The sequence below is a fragment of the Neoarius graeffei genome, chromosome 6, assembly GCF_027579695.1.
Source record: "Neoarius graeffei isolate fNeoGra1 chromosome 6, fNeoGra1.pri, whole genome shotgun sequence".
Classification (NCBI taxonomy): domain Eukaryota; kingdom Metazoa; phylum Chordata; class Actinopteri; order Siluriformes; family Ariidae; genus Neoarius; species Neoarius graeffei.
Window position 1 is genome coordinate 15,158,942 of NC_083574.1, and position 14,481 is coordinate 15,173,422.

Here is a 14,481-nt window from a genome sequence, read left to right on the forward strand (position 1 = left end):
ATTCAATTTATAATCAGATACCAGCTGTCCATGATGCTCCTTCATTGCCACTTCATCATCATGAACACTTACACACAACATATTTCCTTTATCAGTCTTTTAGTAAAAGTGTGTGTCAATATTTGCATAAGTCAGACTGAACTGAGATTTTCCAATGGATTTATAAAGGTTTTTCTTCATACATGCTTGCATATGTCGATCACCCACAACATGCAAAAAAAATGTCCTTGAAATAGTGCATTAGCATTTCATGATGCCCACAAAACTCCATAAAAGGAGAAGCGCATAGAGGACTGGAAACATGAAATGACTGCTAAACGGTAAAAAAAAAAAAGGCAGAAATGGAAGCTATTTTGATTTACTTCTAGGCCAATTAAAAAAAAAAACTCCTGAAAATGTTGCACTCTCGAGACAAATTACAGAAATGGATAATTTGGTGTAAATTAAGTCAGTGTTTCTCAACCACTGCGCCATCTTGTGGGACGCATTTTTTTTCCAAGTTGAAGCTATTTTTTACTCATCGTAGGATACAATTGCTGAGGTGCATCCAACGTCACATCTGCTTCATGAAGCTATGATCACACTACAACTTGTGATGCTTTGCAATGGGTTATCGATGAAAATGAGGCATTTTGGTAGTGATGCATGGCACTATCCACGTGAGCTAAAAGTTGTGGTCACACAACAGGTGAATATTTGACTGTCACGCCTTTGTACACTTGAGTCTGCCGCAGCTCATGCGGCCTCATGTACTCACAGAGTGCATTGTGTGCGCTCTTGGGACCCAGTCATTATGGGAAACACCTGATACTGATTTGAGTGCAATCAGCATGCGCAGATAAGGACTCTGTTTTCACAGAGGCTTTGTGAAGTATTGTCATTATCACTGTCACGTTTGTTTCTAGCCATGTTTATAACTCTGGTTAAATACTCTGCTTTATGATTCTGTTTGTGTTTAATTTTTGTAAATATCACACCTGTTAATAAACAAACACTCTTCTTGCACTTAGATCTATCTACCGCCATCTAGCGTGTAGTGTCTTGATCCCCAGCTTTTTAACCTCATTCTCATCTCATTATCTCTAGCCGCTTTATCCTTCTACAGGGTCGCAGGCAAGCTGGAGCCTATCCCAGCTGACTACGGGCGAAAGGCGGGGTACACCCTGGACAAGTCGCCAGGTCATCACAGGGCTGACACATAGACACAGACAACCATTCACACTCACATTCACACCTACGGTCAATTTAGAGTCACCAGTTAACCTAACCTGCATGTCTTTGGACTGTGGGGGAAACCGGAGCACCCGGAGGAAACCCACACGGACACGGGGAGAACATGCAAACTCCACACAGAAAGGCCCTTGCCGGCCCCGGGGCTCAAACCCAGGAAATTCTTGCTGTGAGGCGACAGCGCTAACCACTACACCACCGTGCCGCCACTTTTTAACCTAGCCACATACATTTTAAGCCTCCATGCTCTCCTCGGTTTTCATTTGTTTGTCTGTGTAGAACAATGTCTGCAGCACTAGGTAGTGTGAGATGTCAAGGAACTCAACGGATGCATAATTTTCCAACTCACAGGAAAAATCCTTCTTTGTTAGCATTTAAGGCTCTATCCCATTGAGTGGTCTCTATATCCACTTCTTTTGAGTGTAGTTCTTGGTTTTAATAACTTGTTTGTTTGCTGTACACAAACATGGCAATAAGTTCTTGTGTTAATGGAGCAGACTCCACTTTTGGATCATTAACCCCTTTTGACTGAGAATGCCCTGCATGCATGGTTTTATGTTGGCTTCTGGCACATCCATACAGTTTTAAATACAACACCTACAATTAAAAACAGTTTGTTTTTATTGCATTTATTTAATTCCTGGGCTCCCGTCTGTAACAGGGAATGATGTTGCATTCCATTAATATACTTGACAATTAGATTCTAATAGACTATATGAGCCAAAATAATTGGGGATCTTTTTAATGGGTCCTGACTTGTTAAAACTATGAATAAGTGGGCTTTGAGAACCCTTGAATTAAGTGAGATGACAATGAAATGGTGTGACATGGAAACAGAGAGGAAAAAATAAAGATCTACGTATACTCTGCACAAATGATCATGGACACCAAATATGTCATACAGCTATGCATAGACTGACTAGCCCATCCTCCATCCTTTCCATAATTGAATGATTTGTTTTTATTTGTCTTAATTTATGGGCTTTTGTTTCTTTATTTTTTATATTCTTTAATAAATAGTAATACTATGAAATGGCTGTGTTCCACATAATGTTCTTGATGATTCTCTTTGTCCCTAACCTAGTGAACTAGCATGAGGATGTGGTTTTGATAGACATTCTAAAGCATTTCTCTAAGTGTCTCTGAATAAGATTTTCTGCTAAATGCTGTAAACATAATAAAAATATGCAAATATGCCAACTTGACACCGTAATCCTTATATAAAAATGCACTTCATCCAAATTATATGACTTGAAGTCACTGAAGTTGAGGTTTACATTGGTTAATCTTCTTATGCATAAATTTACACACACTCAAGAGAACAATGTTTTTCTGTTGTGCTGCTTCTTTTTTTAACCAAAATTACAGGATTTTCATGAATATAAAATGTCTTGTGTGTATGCTCCTATGAATAAATCTATTCATATACAACTTGACAATGTGCAACCATAGAGGAGACAGCTGACAAAGTTTGAAAATGTTGAAATTATCTTATAAAAAGGTGTTCATAAAAAAGAAATTTAGGAGCAGAACAGAATTGACTGAATTAATCAGCAATTATTTCCCCTCCAGGGGCGGCACGGTGGTGTAGTGGTTAGCGCTGTCGCTTCACAGCAAGAAGGTACGGGTTCGAGCCCCGTGGCCGGCGAGGGCCTTTCTGTGCAGAGTTTGCATGTTCTCCCCGTGTCTGCGTGGGTTTCCTCCGGGTGCTCCGGTTTCCCCCACAGTCCAAAGACATGCAGGTTAGGTTAACTGGTGACTCTAAATTGACCGTAGGTGTGAATGTGAGTGTGAATGGTTGTCTGTGTCTGTGTGTCAGCCCTGTGATGACCTGACGACTTGTCCAGGGTGTACCCCGCCTTTCGCCCGTAGTTAGCTGGGATAGGCTCCAGCTTGCCTGCGACCTTGTAGAACAGGATAAAGCGGCTACAGATAATGAGATGAGATTATTTCCCCTTCAATGATCAGTCAAGTGAAGAGACAATGATAAGATTTGTCTTGAAATGCCACTGGTGACTTTTACCTCATGTAACAGAATAGGGAGTGATCTCAGTGATGCTAATATTTGACAGTATTGACCTTTTCACATTTGAGAGTAATAATATTTTAAATTGCAAGAATTTTATTGTGATTAAAATGGAAACATTTCATGTCAGAAAAAAACCCCTCTACTTTTAAGAAATACTAGTGCATCTCAAAAATTTTGACGATCATGAAAGGTTTTTTTTCATAATTTAATTAAAAAAGGGAAACTTTCATATATTCTATATTCATTACACATAAAGTGTCATGCTCCGCCCTGGACATCTGCTCCTGAGCTTGCGGATCTTCCACGTCAGCTCCAATTTGGATCCGGGACGGGAATTCCATCCTGCCTGCTTCCCTGTTCAGCGAGCACTCACCTGCTTTCACTTCCTGATCATCACCGCTACCTTTTGAAATGCCGTTCTCAGCCACAGACAGTGCCAGAACATCTCGTATGCAGACTCTCGCCGCTTTTTACCTCGAGAGTTTTTGCTCATGGTTTTCCTCAAGTGTTTTTCAAGTCAAGTTTCACGGTTTCTTTTTATACCTGAACTATTTTCATTATTGTTTATTAATCAAGTTTTGTTTACATTTTTGCCACGCCTTTTTCTGTATTAAACCCACTACGCTTCTGGGATTACTGTCTGTGTACGTGTTCTGCTTTGGGGTCCTAATTCACCACACCTCCAGCAACCCTAACAAAGTGAAACATTTAAAGACTTTTTTTTTGTTTTAATTTTGATGATTATGGCTTATAGCTAAAAAAAAAAAATCAGATATCTAGTATCTCAAATGATTACAATATTTCCAAAGATCAGTCAAAAAAGGATTTACAATACAGAAATGTCCAACTTCTGAAAAATATGTTTATTTATACACTCAGTACTTGGTTGTGGCTCCTATGAATTACTACATCAATGTAGCATGGCATGGAGGTGATTGGCCTATAGCACTGCTGAGGTGTTACTGAAGCCCAGGTTGCTTTGATAGCAGCCTTCAGCTCATCTGCATTTTTGGGTCAGGTGTTTCTCATCTTCCTCTTGATAATACTCCATAGATTCTCTCTGGGGTTCAGGCCAGGTGACTTGGCTGGCCAATCAAATACAGTAATATCATGGTGAGCAAACCATTTGGTAGTAGTTTTGGGACTGTGGGCAGGTGCTAAGTCCTGCTGGAAAAGGAAATCAGCCTCTCCATAAAGCTTGTCAGCAGACAGAAGCATAGAGTGCTCTAAAATCTCCTGGTAGATGGCTGTGTTGATTTTGAACTTGATAAAACAAAGTGGACCAACACCAGCACCTCAAATCATCACAGACTGTGGAAACTTCACACTGGACTTCAAACAGATTGGATTCTGTGCTTCTCCACTCTTCCTCCAGACTCTAGGAGCTTGATTTCCAAATGAAATGCAAAAGTTACTTTCATCTGAAAAAAGGACTTTGGGCCACTGAGAAACAGTCCAGTTCTTTCTCTCTTTAGCCCAGGTAAGATGCTTCCGATGTTGTCTCTGGTTAAGGAGTGGCTTGATATTACATACACCTTAGAAAATGCATAGGGTATTCGGATAAACATGTGGAGCAGATGTTGTAAATAATAAATAAAAAATGTAGCTTTACTTTCATTGCTTCCTGACTTTTCAGACACCCTGTAAAATAGGAAATTTTGATATTCAGCCATATGACAGGTTCTCAGATACGGTACCACACATAATGACTAGATAGGTAGTGGGCCATTATGACTTTAAATCAATGTCTGAATGAAACCAGACTGACCATATGACTTACCATGTGAGTTCATTTTTCAGTCTTATCCACAAAGGGCCAATGTGACTGCAAGTTTCATTCCAACTAATCAGGAGCCATGCCTGTTTCCACATGTTTAATCAGTGGGTCTTGGCCTTCAGTCACGGCTCCTGCTTGGTTGGAATGAAAACTGGTATGTCATTCTATCATCATGCACTTGGCACTGCATCACATCACTGAGTTTGCATGAAAATGTAATAAAGGTAACATTACAAATCTTTAAAGCAAGGTGTATATGTTTTTTTTTCTAAGTCTTTTCTCATAGAGCAGCCAACAAAATATTTCTTCAACAGAAAATTAGCAAACTTTGCAAATCATTTCTAATTCTATACTTTAAGCCAAGACTCAAACTTCAAAGATGAGTTTCCCCCCCAGGGTCATAGACCTAAGATTAAAATAAAATGATACTGTAATTATTCATACTAAACACTTAATTTAATTGTTAAATCATTTCAGGATACTTTGGGGAAAGTGGTTGTAGGGTCAAGATAGGTGCATTTCTATTACAATTAGCTCTACAATTGCTGGCACGTGAATGAGAATGCATGTTATCTATTTAGTCATTTTAGAACTTGTTGAAAATATGATGCTACTCTCTGTCATTCAGCTTAATGACATCTTGTTTAATAAAAATCACTTCTCAGATAAGGTCTTATTAGATTTGATTTATCTGATTAAAGATAGACCAGATTTAAGATCACTCCAGTGTCAGTGTTTCCACCAGGATAACACTCATTAAACCCCTGACACTTTGAGTATGATTTAAACCGGAGTCATATCAATTATTGGATCGGACATGCCATGAAGAACAATTCACACCAGTGACTGTTAACTGCCTTTAAAAGTAAATGAACGGGGAATAAAATGTACAGTTAAAATGTTCCATCAAGAGTGGGACCTGAAATGCCCTGTTATGAATCAGTATTGGCGTTTTAATTACTTTTAAAAAATATATAAAATGAATTAATTTGACCGTCAATGACAGCGATGCTCACTCCAGCCCTGTCTAGTCCAGAAGGAACGATCTAAAGTAGACCACCTTGTGCAATAAATGTTGCAAGCTATATACACCCTAGGAATACCTAGCTATATGCCAGAAAGAATTCAAAACTGAGGAATTGACCAAGAAGCAATATTTGTTGAACTGCTCATTAAGGCTGAATTAGTCCATAACTTCATATTGTAACTAAGCAAGTCTAGGTAGAAGTTATATCCACCCTAGGTTTCCTGACCTTCATGCCAGAAAGAATCAACATTGGTGAAGAATTGAGGGAGAAGTGATGTGTGGAAACTGCTCGTTAGGGCTTCATTCCTCCATATCTTCATTATTAATTGCAATTATGCAAACTTGGGTAGAAGCTATATGCACCCCAGGCAGACGTATCTTCCTGCCAAAAAGAATAAAAATCAGTGAAGAATTGAGAGAAGCAATTTTCATGAGATGTGGATGATGCCGGACAACACATGACGAACTCCTCACCTGTCCGCCAGATGAGCTAATACTGATGCACAACACAATGATATGCCAGTGTGCATTATTATTACATAATGGATGCCAGCAAATGTGCTCATTTTTTGTCCAATTGGTCGCAAAAAAAAAAAGATACAGTAAGTGCTTTGTCCTGTGACCTTTATCCTCAGCCTATACAGGGAATGCTGGGCACAAGGTTGGGATCAATACTGGATTAGGTTAGAGTCCAATAATATTGGATTGGTGCCAAGTCAAGTAATGGATTTGTCTGGCACTTAACAATAGACCTTGTCACAAAGCAGCTTTACAGAAAAAGACAATCTACATGAACTAATAATTTTATCCCTAATAAGTTTGTCTGACTTAACACAGCCAATCCATCTAATAGTACATTTGCAAAGTTGTGAGGAAACTGGAGAATATAAATGTAAACATATTAAAGATAATGCAGTGTCAGCCATGCTAGAAATTCATCAGCAGTTCTTACCAATCAGAATCTAGAATGCAATAACACTGGGGAATAAATCGCATTGTACTACAGCTGTTAAGGGTGGAGAGATGTGGAGAGTTAGGATCCAACAGCAGAACACAAATCAGAAAAGCAATGAATACAAAAAGATGATTTAATTAAAGTCCAAAAAGAGTCAACAAACAAAAATAATCCAGACAACAATGAAGTAGACAAAGTGCTGATATGAAAAAAAACATGAAAAATAACTCTGACAAAAAAATGGAGACAAAAAAAAAAATGTAGTGCAAAAAACATGAAAAACTGACAAAACATGAGTGCAAAAAAAAAAACTGTGGCTAAGACTAGGAAAAACAGAGAACACAAATCCAGGAAGCAAAAAAAAAAAAGGCACAGAAACAACGTGAGAAACAGATAAGACATTCAGGCAAGGTTCCCTTCTGAAAACAGCCTATTTATACACAGCAGAGCAGACCAGGAAGTGAATGCCGGCAAGGTGGAAGTCCCGTCCCGGATCCGGATTGCGCTGAACTGGGAGATAGTAAATCTCCGGAGTGGAAGTCCGGGGTGGATCATGACAACAGCACTATCTCAGCTCATCTCATTATCTCTAGCTGCTTTATCCTGTTCTACAGGGTCGCAGGCAAGCTGGAGCCTATCCCAGCTGACTACAGGCGAAAGGCAGGGTACACCCTGGACAAGTCGCCAGGTCATCACAGGGCTGACACATAAACACAGACAACCATTCACACCTACGGTCAATTTAGAGCAGGGGTGTCAAACCTGATCCATAAAGGGCCGTGTGGCTGCAGGTTTTCATTCCAGCCATGCAGCAGCACCCTGATTTGGCTTATTCAATCAACTGACACACCCACCCTTTAATCAAGGGTGGGTGTGGCTGCAAGTATTTGACTGTGTGAAGACAGTTCAGTTGATTGAATGAGCCAAGTCAGGTGTGCTGCTGCATGGCTGGAATGAAAACCTGCAGCCACAAGGCCCTTTATGGATCAGGTTTGACACCCCTGATTTAGAGTCACCAGTTAACCTAACCTGCATGTCTTTGGACTGTGGGGGAAACTGGAGCACCTGGAGGAAACCCACGTGGACATGGGGAGAACATGCAAACTCCACACAGAAAGGCCCTCGCCGGCCACAGGGCTCGAACCTAGACCTTCTTGCTGTGAGGCGACAGCGCTAACCACTACACCACCGTGCCGCCGACAACAGCACTATTACATTTGAATTTGCAAGTCTAATTTTGAATTCATGGCTCTGGCAGTTGTGTCATCTGTAATTCAAACCACATGGTATATTCAAATGTCTGGGTTAGTATTTCTATTCTGTTTCTATAGTAACACCTCATACAGAGTGTTCTGCTGAATCCAAGACTAATAATTACCATATTAAAAAGTGCTGTGATTTCATAAAGAAATCACTAATGTGAGGTTTTCTGTGAAGGAAGGAGTCTCCAGTATGAGAGTTTTGTAATGGCAAGGAAGTTTTCACTCCACTGGACAGAAGACTTTTTGGTTAGATGATATGGCGGTGGGCGGCACGGTGGTGTAGTGGTTAGCGCTGTCGCCTCACAGCAAGAAGGTCCTGGGTTCGAGCCCCGGGGCCGGCGAGGGCCTTTCTGTGTGGAGTTTGCATGTTCTCCCCGTGTCCACGTGGGTTTCCTCCGGGTGCTCCGGTTTCCCCCACAGTCCAAAGACATGCAGGTTAGGTTAACTGGTGACTCTAAATTGACCGTAGGTGTGAATGTGAGTGTGAATGGTTGTCTGTGTCTATGTGTCAGCCCTGTGATGACCTGGCGACTTGTCCAGGGTGTACCCCGCCTTTCGCCCATAGTTAGCTGGGATAGGCTCCAGCTTGCCTGCGACCCTGTAGAAGGATAAAGCGGCTAGAGATAATGAGATGAGATGATATGGCGGTTAGTTTATTTTTAGGTTTTTCTTTTTTTCCTGAGAACTTATTGTAAAGAGAGAGAACAAGAGATGCTTGTGAGGAAAAGACTGTTTATAGTTGCTATAATGTAGTGTTGGAGCACTTGAGACCGGTCATGGTCTCGAGATCTGTCCCAAGACCACTTTATGAAGGTCTTGGTCTTGGCTCAGAATTGATTGCATTTTTACTCGGTCTTGGTTCGGTCTCGGACATAGAGGACTCTGGATTTTATTTCAAGACCAGTCAAGACAACAACTGCTTGCATATTTATTAATGTCATTACTGTGATTGGATGCAAAATTTCTTGCTTCAAATGCAACCAATAACATGACTCATTGCTAATTCAAAATTTTCATTACTGTTAACAGCCATCACCTCTGCCCACCCCACTTCACACACACTGGTCTGGTCCTGATCTTGACTCGGTCTCGCTCTGCTTTGGTTTTGGTCTTGACTTGGTCTCAACCCCTCAAAGTCCTGGTCTTGTCTTGGTCTTGATACACTTTGGTCTTGGTCATGACTTGGTCTCGGTTTAGGTGATCTTGACTACAAGAATACTATAAGGTAAGTGATATCAGGAACTAACTTCTTTGATGAACATCATACAGCAATAATTGTTGCTATAAACAAAAAAGTACAAGGTGTTGTTTATTAATAAATGAAAAGCTGTAATCTGTAAAATTGTTGGCAAATAGCCAACATGCGAACTGTTATGCAAATCTTCCACTTTGTAATAAAAAGAAAATTAGAGTTAGAGGCTAAAGCAATCATTTATGCCTTTTCATGCAACTTTATTCACATGGATTCAAATGAAGTCAACTACCTTCACTCATTTTTACTATATTAGGGTTATATCATCTGTAGCCAATCATTAACACTATTCGACAGTGCGAACAGGAAAACACTCCACTTGATCTAATTCTTATTAGTGTTTTGCAGCTTTTCTTCCGACTTTATTCACATGAAATCGAAGCACATTTTCTATGGTGGTTTGAATTTGCGCAAATGTCTCATGAGATCAATTGCAATTAACAAGGTTGAACAGGATGCAGCAAACAGCACCAGCATGCTGAGTAAAATCAAATCTCCTCATGGTTTCAGAGTGGCTCCTCAATTAGTAATAGGAATGGATACGGTTCTTGATTCTTGTGAAATTATAAATATATTACACCTGCCACTTCTGATATGAAACTTATACGGTATGAAGTAGGATGAAACCTGAATTGAGAAGCATGTGACAGGACAATAATTGTTTTGCCTTCTATTTGTGCCTGATGAAGATCTAGAAGACAAAGATGAAAAATTATTTTTTTTTAATTTTCTTTAAAGGTAGACTGCCTTTCAGATTTTTCAAGTTGAAGTCATAAAAATAATTTTCCCTGACATCCAATTATTTTTGTTTTGTGGACCAAAAGCTACTGAATTTGAGTCACAGACTTCCAATTTTATTAGTTTTTTTTAAGAGAATAATTAATGAATTTAGGGCCATGTTACCCTAAATTCTCTGCTATTTTTTTCCTGCTTCACCATTACCCCTTTTCCACCAAATCAATTCCAGGGCTGGTTTGGGGCCGGTGCTGGTTCACAACTTGTTCCACTTGCGAGCCAGCTGAGAACCAGTTTGCTTTTCCATCACTCGCGGTGCTAAGAGAAGACACGTCATTACGTCGCTGTATATGTCAGTTACGTCATTGTATACGTCATTACGTCGCTGTATACGTCAGTTACGTCGCTACGTTTGCATAAACCTTGGCGCGAATATCGAAGCAAAAACAATGCGGAAAAAGCAGCAGCAACAACAACAACAACAATAATAATGGATGACTTCGCGTTTGTACAGCTGCTGCTTCTCGTCGCTTAAAAATGGCGATCTTTCGCGGCCTTGTTATTGTTGTCGGTCTTAACAACTCCGCCCCCCCACTGACGTAAGCAGTTCTTTTCTCTGGCCCAGCAGAGAGTTGGTGCTAGCCTGGAACCAGTTTTTCTGGCCCCAGAGCCAGTTCTTTGTCAGTGGAAACAGAAAACCCGGTTCCAAACTAAGCACTGGCCCCGAACCAGCCCTGGAACTGCTTTGGTGCAAAAGGGGCACATGACCCAATTCAAAATACCACATCATGCATCACATGGTGGGCTTTCCCTGTTCACACAAGGCATTGTGGGATACAAATTTGAAACAGGAGAGAAAAATGGAGGACGCGAGTGTGTGAATGAAACGTGAAAGACTGACTACAGTAATGGAAAGTGAGAAGAAAAGACATTATGTTATGAAGGAAAGGAAATGCAGGACCAAGCTAATAAATATCAGCGGTCAGCGAGCACCTCCGTGTGATCAGCTGTTCGTTTAGTGATAGAATGATGTAACTATCAGTGCACAGTCAAAGGTAAACCTGTAGATGGCAGTAATGCAACACTGCGGATGCCAGCTGCCGTAAAACCCAAAAGAAGTAAAAGAATAAGAAACAGGTAAACCTGCACATGTGCATACAGACTTCCTCTGTCTGCTTCACTGTGTGAAGCGAGCGATTTCATGCACATTATTTGCTAGGGAATGCCCTCAAATTAAATAACTTCCCAGCCACAGAATGACCTTTTTTAAGGTATTGCAGAAATAAACATATATCACAGTGACCAAATTTCAGAGGGAACTAAATTTCAACGATTTTATGAAATCGAAAGGCTGTAGAGCTTTTAATGATCAATTGAGGAGTATCCATTTCATATCTAATTACCTGGGTTTTTAAAAATCTATCTATCTATCTATCTATCTATCTATCTATCTATCTATGGCAATATGGCACAGTAATCCTAATCATTCCTCCTTACTGCCAATACCTTCCCAAGCGATATTTAAAATTACAGCCTACATGGGGAAAGGCTTCATGTATCAACAAGGTTCTTGCTGTCAAAGCAGACCTTGAACTAAGGGGGGAAAAAAAAACCCTTCTCTGCTGTCAGAAGTGCCAATTTACAACTTTCGCCTTTCCTGGGGGGATCATATATTATGCATTGTTGGGCTGAGTTATACTGTTGTCTTTTAGAAGATTAAATCTCAAATTAAAGCCAAGTGCCTGTATGTGCATAGGCTCATGATTTCAAGTCATTTTGCCAGCTTTTCAATCTTTTATGAAGGTACCTTTAAGCACAACACAGACCATCAGCAAAGGCCATTTTAACTGTGATCCATAAATTATGTTGAGGTTTAAATTGAATATGATGAAATTTAAGTATGGAACTTCATACTTTGGCAAGTTTCTTCTTTGCTAGCATACTGTGCTGTCTGTACTGTCAAATCCTCCTTCAGCAATCTTGTCACGAAGTCGCATTGCCGAATTGCTTCTGAATCAACCAGATATCACTTGCATCTGTCTCTTTGCTTGTTCAATCGACACTTTCAGCATCTTAGAAATATGAATCCATGGATCATGATGGTATGGTTTCTTGGATTTGGCAAGCAACGCTTTCTTTGTCATGATAGCATTGGAGCCGTGACATCCCTCATCTCATCTCATTATCTGTAGCCGCTTTATCCTGTTCTACAGGGTCGCAGGCAAGCTGGAGCCTATCCCAGCTGACTACGGGCGAAAGGCGGGGTACACCCTGGACAAGTCGCCAGGTCATCACAGGGCTGACACATAGACACAGACAACCATTCACACTCACATTCACACCTACGGTCAATTTAGAGTCACCAGTTAACCTAACCTGCATGTCTTTGGACTGTGGGGGAAACCGGAGCACCCAGAGGAAACCCATGCGGACACGGGGAGAACATGCAAACTCCGCACAGAAAGGCCCTCGCCGGCCACAGGGCTCGAACCCAGACCTTCTTGCTGTGAGGCGACAGCGCTAACCACTACACCACCGTGCCGCCCGCCGTGACATCCATCCATCCATTATCTGTAGCCACTTATCCTGTTCTACAGGGTCGCAGGCAAGCTGGAGCCTATTCCAGCTGACTATGGGTGAGAGGCAGGGTACACCCTGAACAAGTCACCAGGTTATCGCAGGGCTGACACATAGACACAGACAACCATTCACACTCACATTCACACCTACGGTCAATTTAGTCACCAGTTAACCTAACCTGCATGTCTTTGGACTGTGGGGGAAACTGGAGTACCCGGAGGAAACCCATGCAGACATGAGGAGAACATACAAACTCCACACAGAAAGGCTCTCACCAGCCGCTGGGCTCAAACCCAGGACCTTCTTACTGTGAGGCGACAGTGCTAACCACTACACCACCATGCCGCCGGAGCCGTGATATACATATCCAATATCTCATCTCATTATCTCTAGCCGCTTTATCCTTCTACAGGGTCGCAGGCAAGCTGGAGCCTATCCCAGCTGACTACGGGTGAAAGGCGGGGTACACCCTGGACAAGTCGCCAGGTCATCACAGGGCTGACACATAGACACAGACAACCATTCACACTCACACCTATGGTCAATTTTAGAGTCACCAGTTAACCTAACCTGCATGTCTTTGGACTGTGGGGGAAACCGGAGCACCTGGAGGAAACCCACGCGGACACGGGGAGAACATGCAAACTCCACACAGAAAGGCCCTCGCCAGCCCCGGGGCTCGAACCCAGGACCTTCTTACTGTGAGGCGACAGTGCTAACCACTACACCACCATGCCGCCAGAGCCGTGCTATACATATCCAATATATTTCAGGTATTGTCTTCTCAGCATTTTCAAGGTGTTTTGATTTGGTGATGGCAAGGATGTCTTCATTTTGGTATTTTAGACTCAATTTGGGCAGCATGGTGGTGTAGTGGTTAGCACTGCTGCCTCACAGCATGAAGGTCTTGGGTTTGAGCCCAGTGGCCAACAGGGACCTTTCTGTGTGGAGTTTGCATGTTCTCGTATCTGCGTGGGTTTCACCCACAGTCCAAAGACATGCAGGTCAGGCTAATTGGTGGCTCTAAATTGACCATGAGTGTGAATGGCTGTTTGTCTCCATGTGTCAGCCCTGTGATGACCTGGTGACTTGTCCAGGGTGTACCCCGCCTCTTGCCCCTAGTCAGCTAGGATAGGCTCCAGCTTGCTCGCTACCCTGCACAGGATAAGCGGTTACAGATAATGAATGGATAGACTCAATTCCTCTTCTTCTGATGTTGGACATCTAGCCCAACCTCCTTTAACAAGGTTTCTCAGCATCTCTATCCAACAACTGTTTATTTGTTCATGTGAGCTTCACCGACATATCGTGTTTGTGTACTGTACGTGAGACGAGATCGCACATATGCCTCCAACATTTTCATTCTTGTTCCCATATTTATCTTGTGATCTTTAAAGACATTTCTCATTTCATTAAATTTACCTAATGCTTTGGATATACACAGCTCATTGTAACTCCCAACATCTTTGTTATTATTCATTTCATCTCATCTCATTATCTCTAGCCGCTTTATCCTTCTACAGGGTCGCAGGCAAGCTGGAGCCTATCCCAGCTGACTACAGGCGAAAGGCGGGGTACACCCTGGACAAGTCACCAGGTCATCACAGGGCTGACACATAGACACAGACAACCAT